Source organism: Sceloporus occidentalis, unplaced genomic scaffold (genome assembly GCF_023333645.1).
Source record: "Sceloporus occidentalis isolate IW3139 unplaced genomic scaffold, rSceOcc1.0.p SCAF_3, whole genome shotgun sequence".
In the NCBI taxonomy this organism is placed as follows: domain Eukaryota; kingdom Metazoa; phylum Chordata; class Lepidosauria; order Squamata; family Phrynosomatidae; genus Sceloporus; species Sceloporus occidentalis.
This window is the reverse complement of record NW_028316983.1, coordinates 7,350,748-7,366,574: the sequence shown is the minus strand read 5'-3', so window position 1 is coordinate 7,366,574 and position 15,827 is coordinate 7,350,748. Positions and strand designations below refer to the sequence as shown.

Sequence of the window (15,827 nt, the reverse complement as noted above, 5' to 3'; positions counted from 1 at the left end):
GTATCATCCAATGGCAATCCAAACACGATCATGGGGTTTCACGTTATTGTGTGATAGACTACCACACACAATTTCGGGCAATGGGAAGTCAGTCCGAACGCAATCCTGGGGTTTCACGTTCTTGCATGAGAGGTGATCACATGCAATTTCGGGCAATGGCAAGCTATTTTCGGGCAATGGGAAGTCAGTTCGAATGCAATTCGAATTCACGTAAATTCGCTGAAGTAGCAAATTCATGTGAATGCGTTCTGGCCTCACTTTCTTTTCATTTGAAATTAGGAGAAATTCCTCCCGTGTGACAAACTCATTCCTCTCCCAGCAAGAAGATGATGACCCTTGGAGACTGGAAAGGCCCAGAGATCTGGCGACCTCACTCCCTGTCCCTTTTCTCTCCTTGGAGAAGGAAGGAAGGAAGGAAGGAAGGAAGGAAGGAAGGAAGGGACCAGAGATCCTCCTTTTCCAGGACATGTCCTCAACTTTCAACTTTCTGTCCAGGAGGAATTCCAAATCGTCCTCCCTTTGGAGCAGGATGAAGAAGCCTACATTTTATATTTCTAGGACTGTTTTCAGCTTTTCTTTGGGCACCTCTTCCATTTTCCCCCTGAAGGTCCTCCATTTTCCAGTGCTTTGTCCTCCTTGGCGGTGAGGGCATCTGGTCACCCAGGAAGGAAAAATGGAATAGAAGGAAAAATGAAAAGGAAGGAAGGAAAGAAAAATTGAAAGGAAGGAAGGATAAATGGTAAGGAAGGAGAAAACAGGAAAGGAAAGGAAAATGGAAGGGAAGGAAAAGTGGAATGGAAGGAAAGATAAATGGGAAGAAAGGAAGGAAAGAAGGATAAATGGAAAGATGGGAGGAAATAAGAAAACAATGGAAAGAAAGGGAAAATGTAAGAGAAGAAAAGAAAAATGGGAAGGAAAGAAGGAAGGAAAAATGGAAATGAAAGGAAAGAAGCATACATGGAAAGGAAGGAAGGAAGAAAAATGGGAAGGAAAGAAGGAAGGATAAATGGAAAGGAAGGAAGGAAATGGAAAGGAAGGACAAAATGGAAGGAAAGAAGGAAAATGGAAAGGAAGGGGGAAGAGGGAAAGGAAGGAAACAATGGAAGGGAAAGGAAAATGGAATGGAAGGAAGAAATGGAAAGTAAGGAAAATGGAGATGAAAAGGGAAATGGAGAGGAAGGAAAGAAAGAAGGAAGAAAACAACTGAGGGGAAGGAAAAATGAGGAGGAAAGAAGGAAGGAGAAAAAGGGAAGGAAGGAAGGAAGGAAGGAAGGAAGGAAGGAAGGAAGGAAAAAGAATACCGCGAGAGTTGCCCCAGTGTCGAAGGGAAAGCAAGAAAAAGAGGGAAAGGAAAAGAAAGGAGGAGGAGGAGGAAGACTGAGGCGGCAAGGAGTGGCGCTGGCTGCTGGGGAGAGAGAGAGAGAGAGAGAAGGAAGAAGAGAAGGAGGAGGAGGAAGAGGCCGGGGGGGGGATCTCCCTCTCTCTCTCCGCGCATGAGCCTCTCTTCTTCCTCCTCTTCCTCTTCCTCCTGGGTCTGTCTGTCGGTCTGTCTGTCTGTCTGTGGCCGGGTGTTGAGTCGGGCAGCGGAGGCTGTGGGCTTCTTTGGGCCCCGTCGGGGCCAGGCGAGGGCAGCCGCTGAGGAGAGGTAAGCAGAAGGGCCCCCCTGGGCCTGGCTCTCCCTTCCTCCCTCCCTCCCGGGCCCTTGGGCCCTTGGCCCTGGCCTGCCGGCCCCCGCCCTGCCTCCCTTTCCAAGGAGCCTTGGGGCTTTGGCCTCCATCCCTGCCTCTCTCAGAAAGAAGGGGGCTTTAAGGCGGGGGGAAAGGGAAACAAAATAACAATGCGGAGAGTCTTCTTCTTCCTTCCTTCCTTCCTTCCCTCCCTCCCTCTCCTTCCTTCCTTCCTTCCTTCCTTCCTTCCCTCTCTCTCCTCCTTCTGCATGAAAAGAAAAAAAGTCGCCATTTTGCTTCATTGCTTTTCCTGGGCTTCGCTTTCCTTGGCTTCCAGGATTCCTTGGGCATTTCCTTTTTTTGCCTTTGTGCCCTTCGCTTTTTGGCGGGGCTCCTTTTTTTCGGGGGGGGGTGTGTGCCAAGGAGGGCTCCCTTCCACCTCTCTCTCTCTCTCTCCTTCTCTCTCTCTCTTTCCTTCCTTCTGCCCTCCTTTTCTCTCCCCAGGTCTTTGATTTTCATGCACCAAGGAGGGGGAAAGGGAAAAGAAAGTGCCAGCATAACCTCCGGGGTCTGAGGGGGGAGGGCTGGCAATGCCTTGCCAAGACTAGAGCCAAGCCTCGAGGTCTCTGGCTAGATTTCCTGCCCTCTTTTCTGGGGCTCCTTTTGCAATGCCTGCCTGCCTCCCTCCCTTCTTCTTCTCCCTTTGCAAAAGGGAGGATTTGAACATTTCAAAGGAACAACCCCTACCCCCCCCGCAATACTATTATTATTATTATTATTATTAATATTTATTTCACAATGGGGTTGATAATTTATTTTTTCATAGCTGGGGTGAACAATTAAAAATGGTGTCTCTTTTAATAATAATAATCGTAATAATAATAGAAATGAAGGAAAAGGAAAGCCCCAAATGAAGGCAGAGGAAAGCAAAGGGGAAATGGGAAAGGAGGCAGGAAGGGCTTCTTTGGGTCGAAGGAGGGTTAGGCTGCCTCCCTTGGAAAGCGGGCGAGGTCTCCCCCCCAGGCTTGCCAAGTAAGGGGCCTCAGCCCTTGCAGCAACAGGTAGGGACCCCCATGCCCTTTCCTAACCCTCAGATGGGGAGGCTGGCCTGCAAGGGACTCGTTTTGGGAAAGTGAGGCAGAAGGGAAGGGGGAAGCCCTCACTTGACATCTCTAAGCCAGTCACTTGGCCTTGGCAGCCAAGATTTTGAGGCCTATCCAAAGGCACTGATGTCTGGCTTGCAAGGGACATATTTGAGGAAAGTAAGGTGGAAGGGAAGGGGTAGGGTGCCATGGAAGAGAAGGGGTGAAGCGGGTGCTTGCATTGCCCAAGGTGGTCATTTTGAGGCCTGTCCAAAAGCTCTGATGCCTGCCCTAAAAGGGACATATATGGTTGGAGAAAGTGAGGCGGAAGGGAAGGGATGAAGCAGGTACTTGACAAGTCCAAACCAGTCACTTGGTCTTGAGAGCAAAGACTGAGACCTGTCCAAAGGCTCTGATGTCTGGCCTGCAAAGGATATGTTTTGAGAAAGTAAGGTGGAAAGGATGGAGTAGGGTGCCATGGAAAGGAAGGGACGAAGTGGGTGCTTGACATGTCCAAGCTGGTCACTTGGAGGTCAGGTGGCAGACTTTGGGGGCTGCCCAAAGGTTCTGATGCCTGGCTTAAAAGGGACATAGGTGTTTTGGGGGAAATGAGGTGGAAGGGAAGGGGTGGCATGCAGTGGAAGAGAAGGGGTGAAGTAGGTGCTCCAAAGGCTCTGATGTCTGGTCTAAAAGGAACATGTTTAGGAAAAGTGAGGTGGAAGGGAAGAGGTGAAGCGGGTATTTCACATGTCCAAGTAAGTCACTTGGTGGTCAGACTTTGGAGACTTGTCCAAAGGCTTTGATGGCCTGCAAGGGACATGTTTGGAGAAAGTGAGGTGGAAGGGAAGGGGGGAAGCAGGTGCTTGACATGCCTAAGGTGGTCACTTTGAGTCCTGTCCAAAAGCTCTGATTTCTGGCCTGCAAGGGACATGTTTGGGGAAAGTAAGGTGGAAGGGAAGGGGTGAAGTGGCTGCTTGACATGCCCAAGTAAGTCACTTGGAGGTCAGGTGGAAGACTTTGGGGGCTGCCCAAAGGTTCTGATGTCTGGCCCAAAAGGGACATAGATGTTTGGGGGAAATGAGGTGGAAGAGAAGGGGTTAAGCAGGTGCTTGTCATGCCCAAGCTGGTCACTTGGAGGTCACATGGAAGACTTTGGGCCTGTCTGGCCTTCAAGAGACATGTTTTAAGAAAGCGTGACTGAAGTGGGTGTTTTTCTTTTTTTTTCTTTTTTTCTAAAATTTTTATTAAGAATAAAGTATAACAATCTATAAAGAATAAAGAATAAGAAAAAGAAAAAAGAATAGAAAAAACATATATCTACACTAAACGATAGAAATACATATCGACATTATAACATACACACATATATTTACATAAGATCATCGATATCACTGTCCTTCTAGTTATACTTCCTTTACATTTGGATATTTACCGCATATTGTAAATTACTTATTTACTCCATATATACAACCTATAGTAATAATGCATTCTCATGGTGATATACAAATTACACAGTTTAGAATGAAGTGGGTGTTTTTCATGGCCAAGCAGTCCACTTAGAGATCAAGTGGAAGGCTTTGGGGGATGCCGAAAGGCTCTGATGTCTGGCCTACAGGGGACATGTTTGGGGATGGGAAGGGTTGGTATATGGTGGAAGGGAAGGGGTGAAGCGGGTGCTTGACATGCCCAAGATGGTCACTTGGAGGTCAGGTGGGAGATTTTGGGAGCTGTCCAAAGGCTTTGATGCCTTGACTGGAGAGGTTGTAATGCAGGGGGGGGGCAGTCAGGTCAAGGTTGGGGTTGGGTCAAGACAAGGTTGACAGCCTCTGATTCCCTCTGATATGGAGGAGGAAGAGAAGGGATACACAACTTGAGGAGGTGCCCTTGGATTGGGCAGAGTGAGGAATAGAAGACATGGAATGGAAGCGCCTCTCTTCAGATACTGTGATCCAGGTCACTCCCATTGCGCAAGTAAAGCTGTAGTGGAACCAGGGCTTGCAGTGTCATAGCCCAGAGATCTTCTGATGTGCAGGGACTGTGATGTCATCTACTATGTTGGACTCCCCCATCTTCTAGCTGTATTGGTGGTGCAGTGGCTAAATGCCTGTACTGCAGCCACTCACTCACAAACCATAAGGTTGCAAGTTCAATACCAGCGAAAAGGCTCAAGCTTGACTCAGGCTTGCATCCTTCCAAGATCGCTAAAATGAGTACCCAGATTGTTGGGAGGAATTAGCTTACACTTTGTAAACCACTTAGGGAGTGCTTAAGTGCACTGCTGAACGGTATAGAAATGTACTTGCTGTTGCTACTTGCTATTGGCTACAGTAACTGGAAGGGAAATGGATTTTCCTAGCCATGGTACATTGAGTTCTCTTGATTGTAATCCCAAGTATATCGGGGTGGGTTTTGTCTTGAGTGGGCAAAATCCATTAGATTGATCAACACGGCCATCTGCAGTTTTGGTTTCTCTTTGGTGAGGGAAAGTCACAATGAGGGCCTTCAGGCTAAAAGTTACTCTTGCACCACTGTGCTGAAGCAACAGGGCTGAGGCATATCCAAGGTGTATATGTAAGGAGTACTGATGCAAACATGTTTCAGTGTCACTTCCCAGGATCCCCTTGCAATGCTGCAGAGAATGTGGGGTTGCTCAGCACTCAGGTTGTGCAAGGCTGTGCTCAGCACTCAAGTTGTGTTGCTCAGGAGAGCAAAATGGCTTGGGCCAGCCTTGTTTGCTTTGGGCTTGCATGGTGTGGATACCTTCTGTCGTTCCAGGTGTTATTCCAGGTGTGATGTTCTCTTCAGATGGGCCTAGAACATTAACTGCCATGGCTGCATCCTATGGGATCCTGGGATTTATAGTTTCAAGAGGTTTTTAGAATATATTATGGAGAGGTCTAGTAGATTTTGTAGGGCTGTTAAAGGAAGATCAAAACGTAATCATATTAATGTATGCTTAAAAGTGTGAGAGCCAGTATGGCGTAGTGGTTTTGAGTGTTGGACTATAACTCTGGAGACCAAGGTTCGATTCCCAGCTTGACCATGAAATCCACTGGGTGACCTTGAGTGAGTCACACTCTCTCAGCCTCAGGGGAAGGAAATGGCAGATCTCCTCTGAACAAATCTTGCCATGAAAACCCCATGACAGGTTCACCTTAGGGTCGCCATAAGTTGGAAACAACTTAGAAGGTACACAACAGCAACAACAGAGTCCCTTATGGAAGCAGTTGGGAAATTTTGGTCTGGTGCAGAACTCCACATTCAAGGTTGAGGAGGCAAAGTTGTGATTGTAGAGCTATTGCTTATGGATGCACATTGTGCATGGATCTGCATGTGTAACTGCCATTCAACACAAATGTTGCATTTGTTTTTGTTGTTGTTGTGTGCCTTCGAGTAGTGTCTAAGGCCTGTTACAGACTGCCAAAATAAAGCTGCTTCGGGTCTCTTTGAAGGTATGCTATTTAAATGATGCATGGGTCCTAAGAGTCCAGAGGTCGCGCCAAAGCCACACTCCATTCCTAAGTACCGGAGTGGAGCTTTGGTGCAGCTTCCGGATTCTTAGGCTGCATGCATCATTTAAACAGCATACCTCCAAAGAAACCCGAAGCAGCTTTATTTTGGCAGTATGTAACAGGCCTAACTCACAGTGACCCTAAGGTTGTTGTTGTGTGCCTTCGAGTAGTTTCTGACTTATGGTGACCCTATGCCAGGGTTTTCTGGGCAAGTTTCTGAGGCTGGGAGAGTGTGAATTGGCCAAGGTCATCCAGTGAGTTTCCATGGCTGAGCCAGAGTTTGAAACCTGGTCTCCAAAGTCATAGTCCAACACTCAAACCATGCTCGCTTTCATAGGGTTGCATAGCACAAGGCATAACTCCACAAGCAGAGATTTACACTACATATCCCTGATCTAGGTAGGGTCTTAGCAAGAGACTTTAGGCCTGAACAGACAGGCCAAAATAAAGCTGCTTCGGGTCACTTTGAAGGTATGCTGTTTAAATGACTCACGGATCTTAAGAGGCCAGAAGCTGTGCCAAGGCTGCGCACTCCAGTCCTTAGGACTTGAGTGTGGCTTTGGTGCAGCTTCCAGCTTCTTAGGACACATGCAGCATTTAACAGGATAGCTCCAAAGTAACCCAAAGCAGCTTTATTTTGGCCTGTCTGTTCAAGCCCTTTGTTACTAGTAACAGCTGATAGCCTCCAAACATGGGAAAGTGGTAGGGGTATTTTTGGACCACAGTTATCCAAATCTTAGGAAACTGGGTATATTTAGCCTGAAAAAGAGAAGATTAAGAGGCGATATGATAGCCCTGTGTAAACATCTGAAGGGATGTCATATGGAGAATGGAGGAAGCTTGTTTTCTGCTGTTCCAGAGAATAGGACACTGAACAGTGGATGCAAGCTACAGGAAAAGAGATTCCACCTCAACTTTAGGAAGAACTTCCTGATAAGAGCTGTTCACCAGTGGAAGATGCTGCCTTGGAGAGTGGTGGAGTCTCCTTCTTTGGAGATCTTTAAACAAAGGCTGGACAGCCATCTGTTGGGGATGCTTTGATGGTGTATTCCTGCATTGTAGAATGGAGTTGGACTGAGCTCTCTTCTAACTCTATTATTCTATAAAATCCTCAACTGGATACACTAGCTGCAGAGTTCTGAGTACAACACCTTAAGAAGGATGTAGACAAGCTGGGACATGTCCAGAGAATGGTAAACAAGATGGTAGAAAGTCTGGAAATGAAATCCTACAGGTGAGAGAACTGGGTCTGTTTAGTTTTGAGAAAGGAAGACTTCAGGTGACATGATAGAGCCAGCATGGTGTAGGGTTTCATAATTGAGACTATGACTCTGGAGACCAGGGTTCGAATCCTGGCTCAGCCATGTAAACCCATTCAGTGATCTTGGGCAAATCACTTTCTCTCAGCCTCAGAAGATGGCAGTGGCAAACCCCCTCTGAAGAAACTTGACAAGAAAACCCCGTACCCAGAAAACCAAGTGTCACCATAAGTTGGAAACGACTCGAAGGCACACAACAACAACAGCTTGGAGAAGAGAAGGCTGAGGGGTGACGTGACAGCTATCCTTAATTTTCCGAAAAGACGCCATATAGAAGATGGAGCTAGCTTACTTTCTGCATTTCAAGAAACTAGAAGGCATTCCATTTCAATATTAGGAAGCGCTTTCTCCCAGTAAGAGCTGTTTGAGAGTGGACTAGCCTGCCTCCCAGGGATAAGTCTCCTACGGTTACATTCACACTGCAGAAATAATCCAGTTTGAAACCACCTTAACTACCATGGCTATGGAATTCTGGGAATTGTAGTTTTGTAAGACATTCAGCTTTCCCTGTCAGAGGGCGCTGGTGCCACAACAGATCGCAAAGCCCAGAATTCCATAGCATTGAGCGATGGCAGTTAAAATGGTGTGAAACTGGATTATTTCTGCAGTGCAGATGCAGCTGAACTCCAAAAAAGTGTTTTTCCCCAAGCATCCTCCACAAATGCACATGGTTCCCTTCCAGAGTTATCTAACTTGGCAACTCTCATGCTTTCTTCTAGCAGGGAATCTCACTATTTAGCCAAATGCTTTGCAAAGGAATATCCTCATACTCCTGGCATCTTCTTCTCCAGTTCTTCTTCTGGAACTTCTTCCTCAAAACTTGACTGTTCCTGGCCAAGCCAAAATATTTTAGGCAAATGGTATATGTCCTTGAGTTTTGAATTCATACCCTTTGGTTTGGCAGGGAGAGTCCTGATTAAACCTTTTAATCCCACTTTTTCTTTTTTGAATTTGTTAAATTAATCATATAAAACTATAAACAGAACACACACTTTAACATATAGACATACACATAAAAATATACTTTAACATATATATATGTTATATACAATGGACCCTTGTTATACACTGGGCTTTGGTTCCAAGATCCCCGTGGATAACAAAATCCGTGTATGCTCAAATCCCGTTAAATATAATGACATCGCAAAATGGTGTCCCTTATAAAAAATGGAAAATCAAGGTTTGATACTTGAAATTTATACTTTTTTAAAAACATTTTCAAACTGTATGCTTGCATCTGTGTATAAAAAATCCATGTATAAGAAGGGCCGACGGTATAAACATTTTTAACATATGTATATGTTGGGTCCCTTCTAGGAGAAAGGTGCCATAGAAATGAAATAAATAAATAAAAATAATAAATAAATTTAACATATATACATACACATAAAAACATATGTGTAGTGGAGTCTCCTTCCTTGGAGGTCTTTAAGCAGAGGCTGGATGGCCATGTGTCGGGGATGCTTTGATTGAGAGTTCCTGCATGGCAGAATGGGGCTGGACTGGATGGCCCTTGTGGTCTCTTCCAACTCTATGATTCTATGATATACTTTAACGTATATACATATTATGTATAAACATGTTTAACATATGTACACGTTAGGTCCCTTCTGGGAGAAAGGTGGCATACAAATAAAATAAATAAATAGATATAATAAATAAATTTAGCATAAACATACGCATAAAACATATACTTTAACATATATACATGTTGTGTATAAATATGTTTAATATATATATACACACACACACACACACACACACATTTTAGGTCTCTTCTGAGAGAGAAGTGGCATACAAATGAAATAAATAAAAATAATAAATAAATTTAACATATATACATGCTCAGCTAACTTACATACCAGTGACATTACATATCAAATATTACTAATCTCTTTCTCATCCCATTCCCCAACCACCTTTCCACTATGTATCCTTCTACTCTTTTTTCTTTCTCCCTTTCTTTCTTTGTTTCTTTCTTGTCCATAAATACTTCCTTCTCTTATTTCTTTTCTTTTGTAGTTTCCCCTGCATTCATTCCAATCTTCCTGCACCTTCTCATTCTGTTCCTTGCTTTCACTCTTACTCATACCTTCTTAACACTATTCATACCTTCAAACACCTACACATACATTCTGTGACTTACTTCATCTCGCATGCTTTCCTCCTTCCTGCCAACACACATCTATTTTTCATACTCCCTATGACATTCTTTAACAGTAAATAATCTTATTGAACTCCATCTATTTTCTTTCATTTCTCGTCATCCATAAGTCTTCTCTTACAACTTAAATCGACAGACTATTCACACAAGATTCATCCATTTATAGTTTTGACCTTTAGGTGTTTAATCACTTTGTACATTCAATATTGCTCTATTTCACCATTTTTCTTCCAAAAACTTGGTTACTATAGACCAGTCTTTATTCAGTTGTTCCAGTGGACTATGTTTTAATAAATGAGTTATCTCTTTTCCAATTTATCTTCAAACATCCCTGATAAGTAAAATTCTGGTTTCATATGTAAATGTTTCAACTTTTCCAGCTCCTTTAAAAATGTCCTAGAACTAGTCTTAACTGTAGGTGTTTTATGCAAATTGCTGTGGATATTCGCACATTCACATCGATGTATAATTGTTTTCACTGTCCTGTGTGTATTCACATCTATTCTCCTTCCTTCTATCAAAAATGTGCAGCCATCAGAAACTGTGCAAAGCAGATGGATGGCCACACTTTTGATATGTGCACACTTTGGTATACCCCTGGATTTCTTGTTAATGTTGTCGTTGTGTACCTTCTAATCGTTTCTGACTCATGGAGACCCCAAGGTAAACCCATCATGTGGTTTTCTTGGTGAGATTTGTTCAGAGGAGGTTTGCCATTGACTGCCCCTGAGGCTGAGAAAGTATGATTTGTCCAAGGTTACTCAGAGGGTTTCCAAGACTGAGCAGGGACTCAAACTCTGTGTCATAGTCTAGTTCTTAAACCACTACACCATGCTGTCTCTTACTCCTGGATACTCCAGTAGAAACCATGAAGCCTTTTTTTGAGGACTTTCAAGGGTCCCACCCCTCCCAGCAAAAGATCATAACTTCTGGAAATTGCATATGGCCAAATCCAATTTTGATCAACTAGAATGAGGAGTACAGTATTTTAATCATGTAGACAAGCCCCCGGCTCTCTCTTCTACTTTCTTCCGTTGTGCTCAGCTTACTTCACTTGCTGCAAACTTGAGTTTAAATCCAAAAATAGCTTGTACTTGATTAACTCAGGAGAGAGGAGAGAAGGGTGAGAAATCTTGCCCTTCCCTGTAGACTCAGGCAAAAGTAAACTGCTGCAGCCTCCTTGCCTAGCTTATGTCTTCTTCCTCACAAATAATTTTCACCATCTTGACTGTTGTATGGGCACATTGCATCCTGGTTTTCATCTGTGGAACGTTGGCAGGTATGTTAATTGTGAGACCAGGGTTCGAATCCCAGCTCAGCCATGGAAACCCACTGGGTGGCCTTGGGCAAGCCACACTGTCTCAGCCTCAGACAAAGGTCAAAGCAAACCCTCTCTGAAGAATCATGCCCAGAAAAACCCATGATAGGTTCGCCATAAGTCAGAAATGACTGGAAGGCACACAACAACTAACACAACAAATTGTGGTAGTTAATTTGAACCACTGGGTTAGTCTGCCTCTGAGTTTAGGCTGGTGGGAAAGAAATAGTGTGCAGAGAGTTTGGTTTCCTTCATGCTCTGTTGGTAGATTTCCTGGAAGGGACTGTGGGAAACATGATGCTGGACTCAATGGGACCCATGCTCTGATCCAGCTGGGTTCTCCGTGTGTCTTTTTGTGGAACGATGTGGTTGGAGTTTATTCCTTTTATCGTCACATCTCCTTAAGACATGGAAAAAATTACAGTGGATCCCTGGTATCTGCTAGGGTTTGGTTCCTGGATCCCTCATAACAAAATCTATGGATGCTCAAATACAATCACATAGTAAAATTGTGTCCCTTTTGTAAAATGGCAAAATGAAAGTGTGCTTTTTGGAATTTAGACATTTTCAAAATATTTTCAAACCTTGGATGCTTGAATCTGTGGGTAAAAAAATCTGTGGATACGGAGATATGGCAGTACTTATTTAATACCTATATATCCTAACCATATCTCTCACTCTTTCTCTTGCTCACTCATATCCTAACCAACCCTGATGCTAACTCTCATCTATCTCAAACCCTGATTGACTCCTAACCACTCAAACTCTTAAACCCTTAAACATTTTGTTACATGATTATATGGTGTGGTTTAATTTGTCAAGGGCTTTATTTTCTTTGTCCTCCATAGAGCCTTCCTAGGTAGGCTACGATTATTTTTCAGTTAACAGGGAGGGAACTAAGGTGGAACAAAAGAGGAATTTATCCAAAGCAACATAGTGAGCCAGTGAGAAAGTGAGATTTTGAACTTCCAGTTCAATTGTTTGCTGGAGTTGACTGATTTTCTATTCTGAAATTCTTTGGAGGAAACAAGTAGAAAGTTTTGGAGTGGCTGGCCAGGACTTCCCTGTCTTTTTCAGAACAGGTTTATCAGTGGTATTTGGTCTCCTTTAAAATGATCATTGCTGTGCATTCCCATTTGTATTTATGCATGCTAGGAGCACAGTGGTAGCAGCGAAGGTTGTTAATCCTCTAAGGAGGGAAGTAATCTCTAAATCAGCAGATGCACAAACAAATTTTCTGTTGCATTAATCGAGAAGAATTATACTGATTTTCAAGCTTATCTGTTTAAAAGTGCCATGCAAGAAAACTGTTCTGTATAGAATACATAGAATTCTCTTCCTCTGTTTTCTGTGCTTACATAAAACAGGCAATGCCTGCAGAAGTGAGAAAACAAATAGTAATTTTAATTTAATTCATTTTAAAATTAATTTAATCTATCCTTTGAATAGTGGGATACATATTCTCTGACATTTCACAGGTGAAAGGCAGGAAGTGTGTGTCCCAGCCACATCAGAATGTGGTCAGAATGGCAAAGATTAACACAAATTAACACAAATGATTAACCTATACCCTACTCAGGGTTCTTTCACATTGTGCAGTTATAGTGCTTTTATTCCAGTTTAGCTGCTGTGGTTCCATCCTGTGCAATGCTGGGATCTTCAGTTCAGGGAGAATGTTTAGAATGCTGTGTCAGAGAGTTGTAGATCCTCCCCAAGACTGCAAATCCCAGGATTCTATACAACGCAGCCATGGCGGTTAAAGTGGAATTATAGCGTAGCACAGAGTTGTGTAGTTTATAGTCATTTCCAGGCTAGAGATGAAAAAAAATCCTCCAGTTTTGGTGCAGTTATGTGGGTCCAAGCAAGAAGAAAAGGCTGTGTGCAAATCTTCAGCTCAGCGAGGAGATCTCCTCTGACACTGGTGTTTGTTTCCATGATGCATGGTGACTGCCCAGACCTTCTGACTCCCCACCACAGCACTTTCAGTCTCAAGTTAGTGCGGTTCCTCCAGTGCCATTCCTTTTGCAGATGTGAATATTGATTTCACAAGTGCACATTAGCATAATAATAATAATAATAATAATAATAATATAAAGGGCCCTTAGGGACCCCCCTCCATGGACCTCAAATCCCACAGTTTTCAGTGGCACCATGTGCATACACAGTTGCTCTGCCAGGACCACATGCACCCGCAGCCATTAAACTGAATAGGGCTTGCCATCCACGGATGCTTAAATCTGTGGTTGGGCAGGTATGCTGTAATAATAATAATAATAATAATAATAATACCTTGCCTAGCTCTCCTTATGGATCAAGACAGGGAACAACAACAAATAAACTATGTGTGACATCAATTAGAACACTAATTAAAATATGCAACTGTTTAAAAGAACTAATACACATTCTAAAACTATCCACATTTAAATTCATAATGTAAAAATTGGCTCAATAAGCCTGCCAGAAGAGACTGGTCTTCAATGTTCTTTTAAATTTGGGCAGCGTATTCAGCTGTCTAATTGCTTCCGGCAAGTCATTCTACAGTCTAGGGGTGGCTGAAGAAAAATTCTCTTAGCTGACAATTGCCAAGGAGTAAATGTCCTCCAGAGGACCTGAGTATACGAGGCGGATTATACTGGAAGAGGCGATCCCATATAGGTAACCTGGACCAATCAGTATAGTGCACCAATGCAAACTGATTGCACAGGGGCACATTAGTACAGTGATACCACCATTATAGCACATTAATGCACAATAGGATGGTTGTTCCTCCCACAAGCTTTGGAAAAAGGAGGAGAGGTGTGCCTTGGCGAGTTTCCAAACAGTGCTACTGATATTAGCTTGTTGTGGGTGCCAGTTGTGAAGACAGCTTGTCCTCCACATGGATCCAGATGTCTCAATGGCAAGTTGGGTTTTCCCATTGGTGCAGACACTGCCTTATATTAAGTCTGAGAGCGAGGGATGGAATCAGCATGTTCCAAAATAGTACCTCTGCATATTGGCTCTGGGGGGAAGCTGAATGTTTATGTATTCTGTCTTACTGTGTCCCTTTAGTTTAATATATTGCTGCCCGCTCTTAGAAACAGGAAACTAGACCAGAGGGCCGTTTGGTGTGGTGGAGTAGGGTTTTTCCTAAGCTCTTTTCATTCAGAAGCAGTTTAAAAAGTAGATGGTAGAAGAACAACTTCTGTGCCGGGAAATGCAGTGGTTCATTCAGATTTGTGAGAGGGAGCCTCAGTTGAGAACAAATCAATTGCTTTATCGGTGTATCAGGAGTTATTGAAACCTGTCATCTCATTTGGCTACATGGTGTAAATTACCTGCCTGTTGCGAGCCAGCATGGTGTATTGGTTTGAGCATTGGACTGTGACTGGAAACCAGGGTTCAAATTCTGGGTCGGCCATGTAAACCCACTGGGTGACCTTGGTCACACTCTCTCAGGTTCAGAGGATGCCAATAGCAAACCGCTTCTGAAGAACATTCCCATGAAGGGTTCACCTTAGGGTTGTCATAAGTCGGAAATGACTTGAAGGCACACAATAACAATAGCCAGAGGCTGATTTGAGGGAGACGAAACCAGAGCATCATGTAGAGTTGCAGGGCTCATTTTCTTCCATGGGAAACACTGGCGACTTTAGCCTCACATGATTTTAAAAATACATTTATTTTTTGTACACATTAGTCATTTGTTTTTTGTACACATAGTCATGATCCCACAACATGCCACCATGACATGGCTGGTTGTGGGAATTAAATATACAGAAGTTCTAGAGATGGTTAGAAGCAGGACTTGATGACATAGTTGAATAATGCCTAGGACTGGACTAGCAAAACTTTAGGTAATCATAAATGACATGGACGTATACTTAATTTCTTGCCAATGCACAAGAATTCTGGTATCCTCCAATGAAACAGTGTTTGGCACTGTTTTGGAAAGGGCAGAAGGAGTGTCTCTTTGGGGAACACATAATTGATCTGTGGTACAATCCCAGAATTCCATAGCATTGAGCCATGGTAGTTAAAGTGGGGTCAAACAGGATTATTTCTGCAGTATGGATGCAACTTTTGTTGCATTCATACATCCATCCGAATGTATCAGCCTAAGCCAGCACTTGAACCATGTGATAATCCTCCTCCACCATTTGGGGAGCCTCTACCTCTGATACAAAAAGGTACCAGAAAAAGAGCCAATTTATCATTTGTTGTGTTAACATTGTGATGCAATTCCATGATCCTTAGGATATATTTCTGGGTATGCAGAGTTTTTTATTTTTATTCGTTTTTATGAGTATTTGCATCTGAATGTTGCTGGGGATGTGGATCTTAGTGTGCGTCTCACTAGAAGCAATGCGATGTGGGTAGAGAACATTAATATTTTGTTGGATGTTTTCATTTAGCCCAGATTACTCTGAGAGTTCCAAATGAGGAATCATAGAATCATAGAATCGTAGAGTTGGAAGAGACCACAAGGGCCATCCAGTCCAACCCCCTGCCATGCAGGAAATCACAATCAAAGCATCCCTGACAAATGGCCATGTAGCCAAGGATCCGTTTAGGGGAATTTTATTATTATTGTTATTAGCTCAAATATTGCAAGAGGAGGGCCTGCTACGATGGCCCTTACAGAATCGTCTCCCGTTGTGTATACAGAGTAGACCAGGGGATCCCAATAAATGGAGCTGAGACAGACTTCTAGAATTAATAACCAATTTATTTATAATGGGGGAAAACACATACGATTCACTAGCATACACACACACATACAAGG

The 15,827-nt window shown here is 43.3% G+C and overlaps 1 protein-coding gene across 2 annotated transcripts in view; it reads left to right on the top strand.

Moving 5' to 3' along the window:
* Positions 1-1,562: 1,562 nt before the first annotated feature.
* ZNF512B (zinc finger protein 512B) overlaps positions 1,563-15,827 on the top strand; it is a 96,175-nt gene continuing 81,910 nt past the window's right edge. For both annotated transcript variants that reach the window (XM_089513563.1, XM_089513566.1), the window contains exon 1: positions 1,563-1,645. The gene's annotated coding sequence lies outside the window, so the exon portion shown is untranslated. The remainder of the gene's footprint in view (positions 1,646-15,827) is intronic.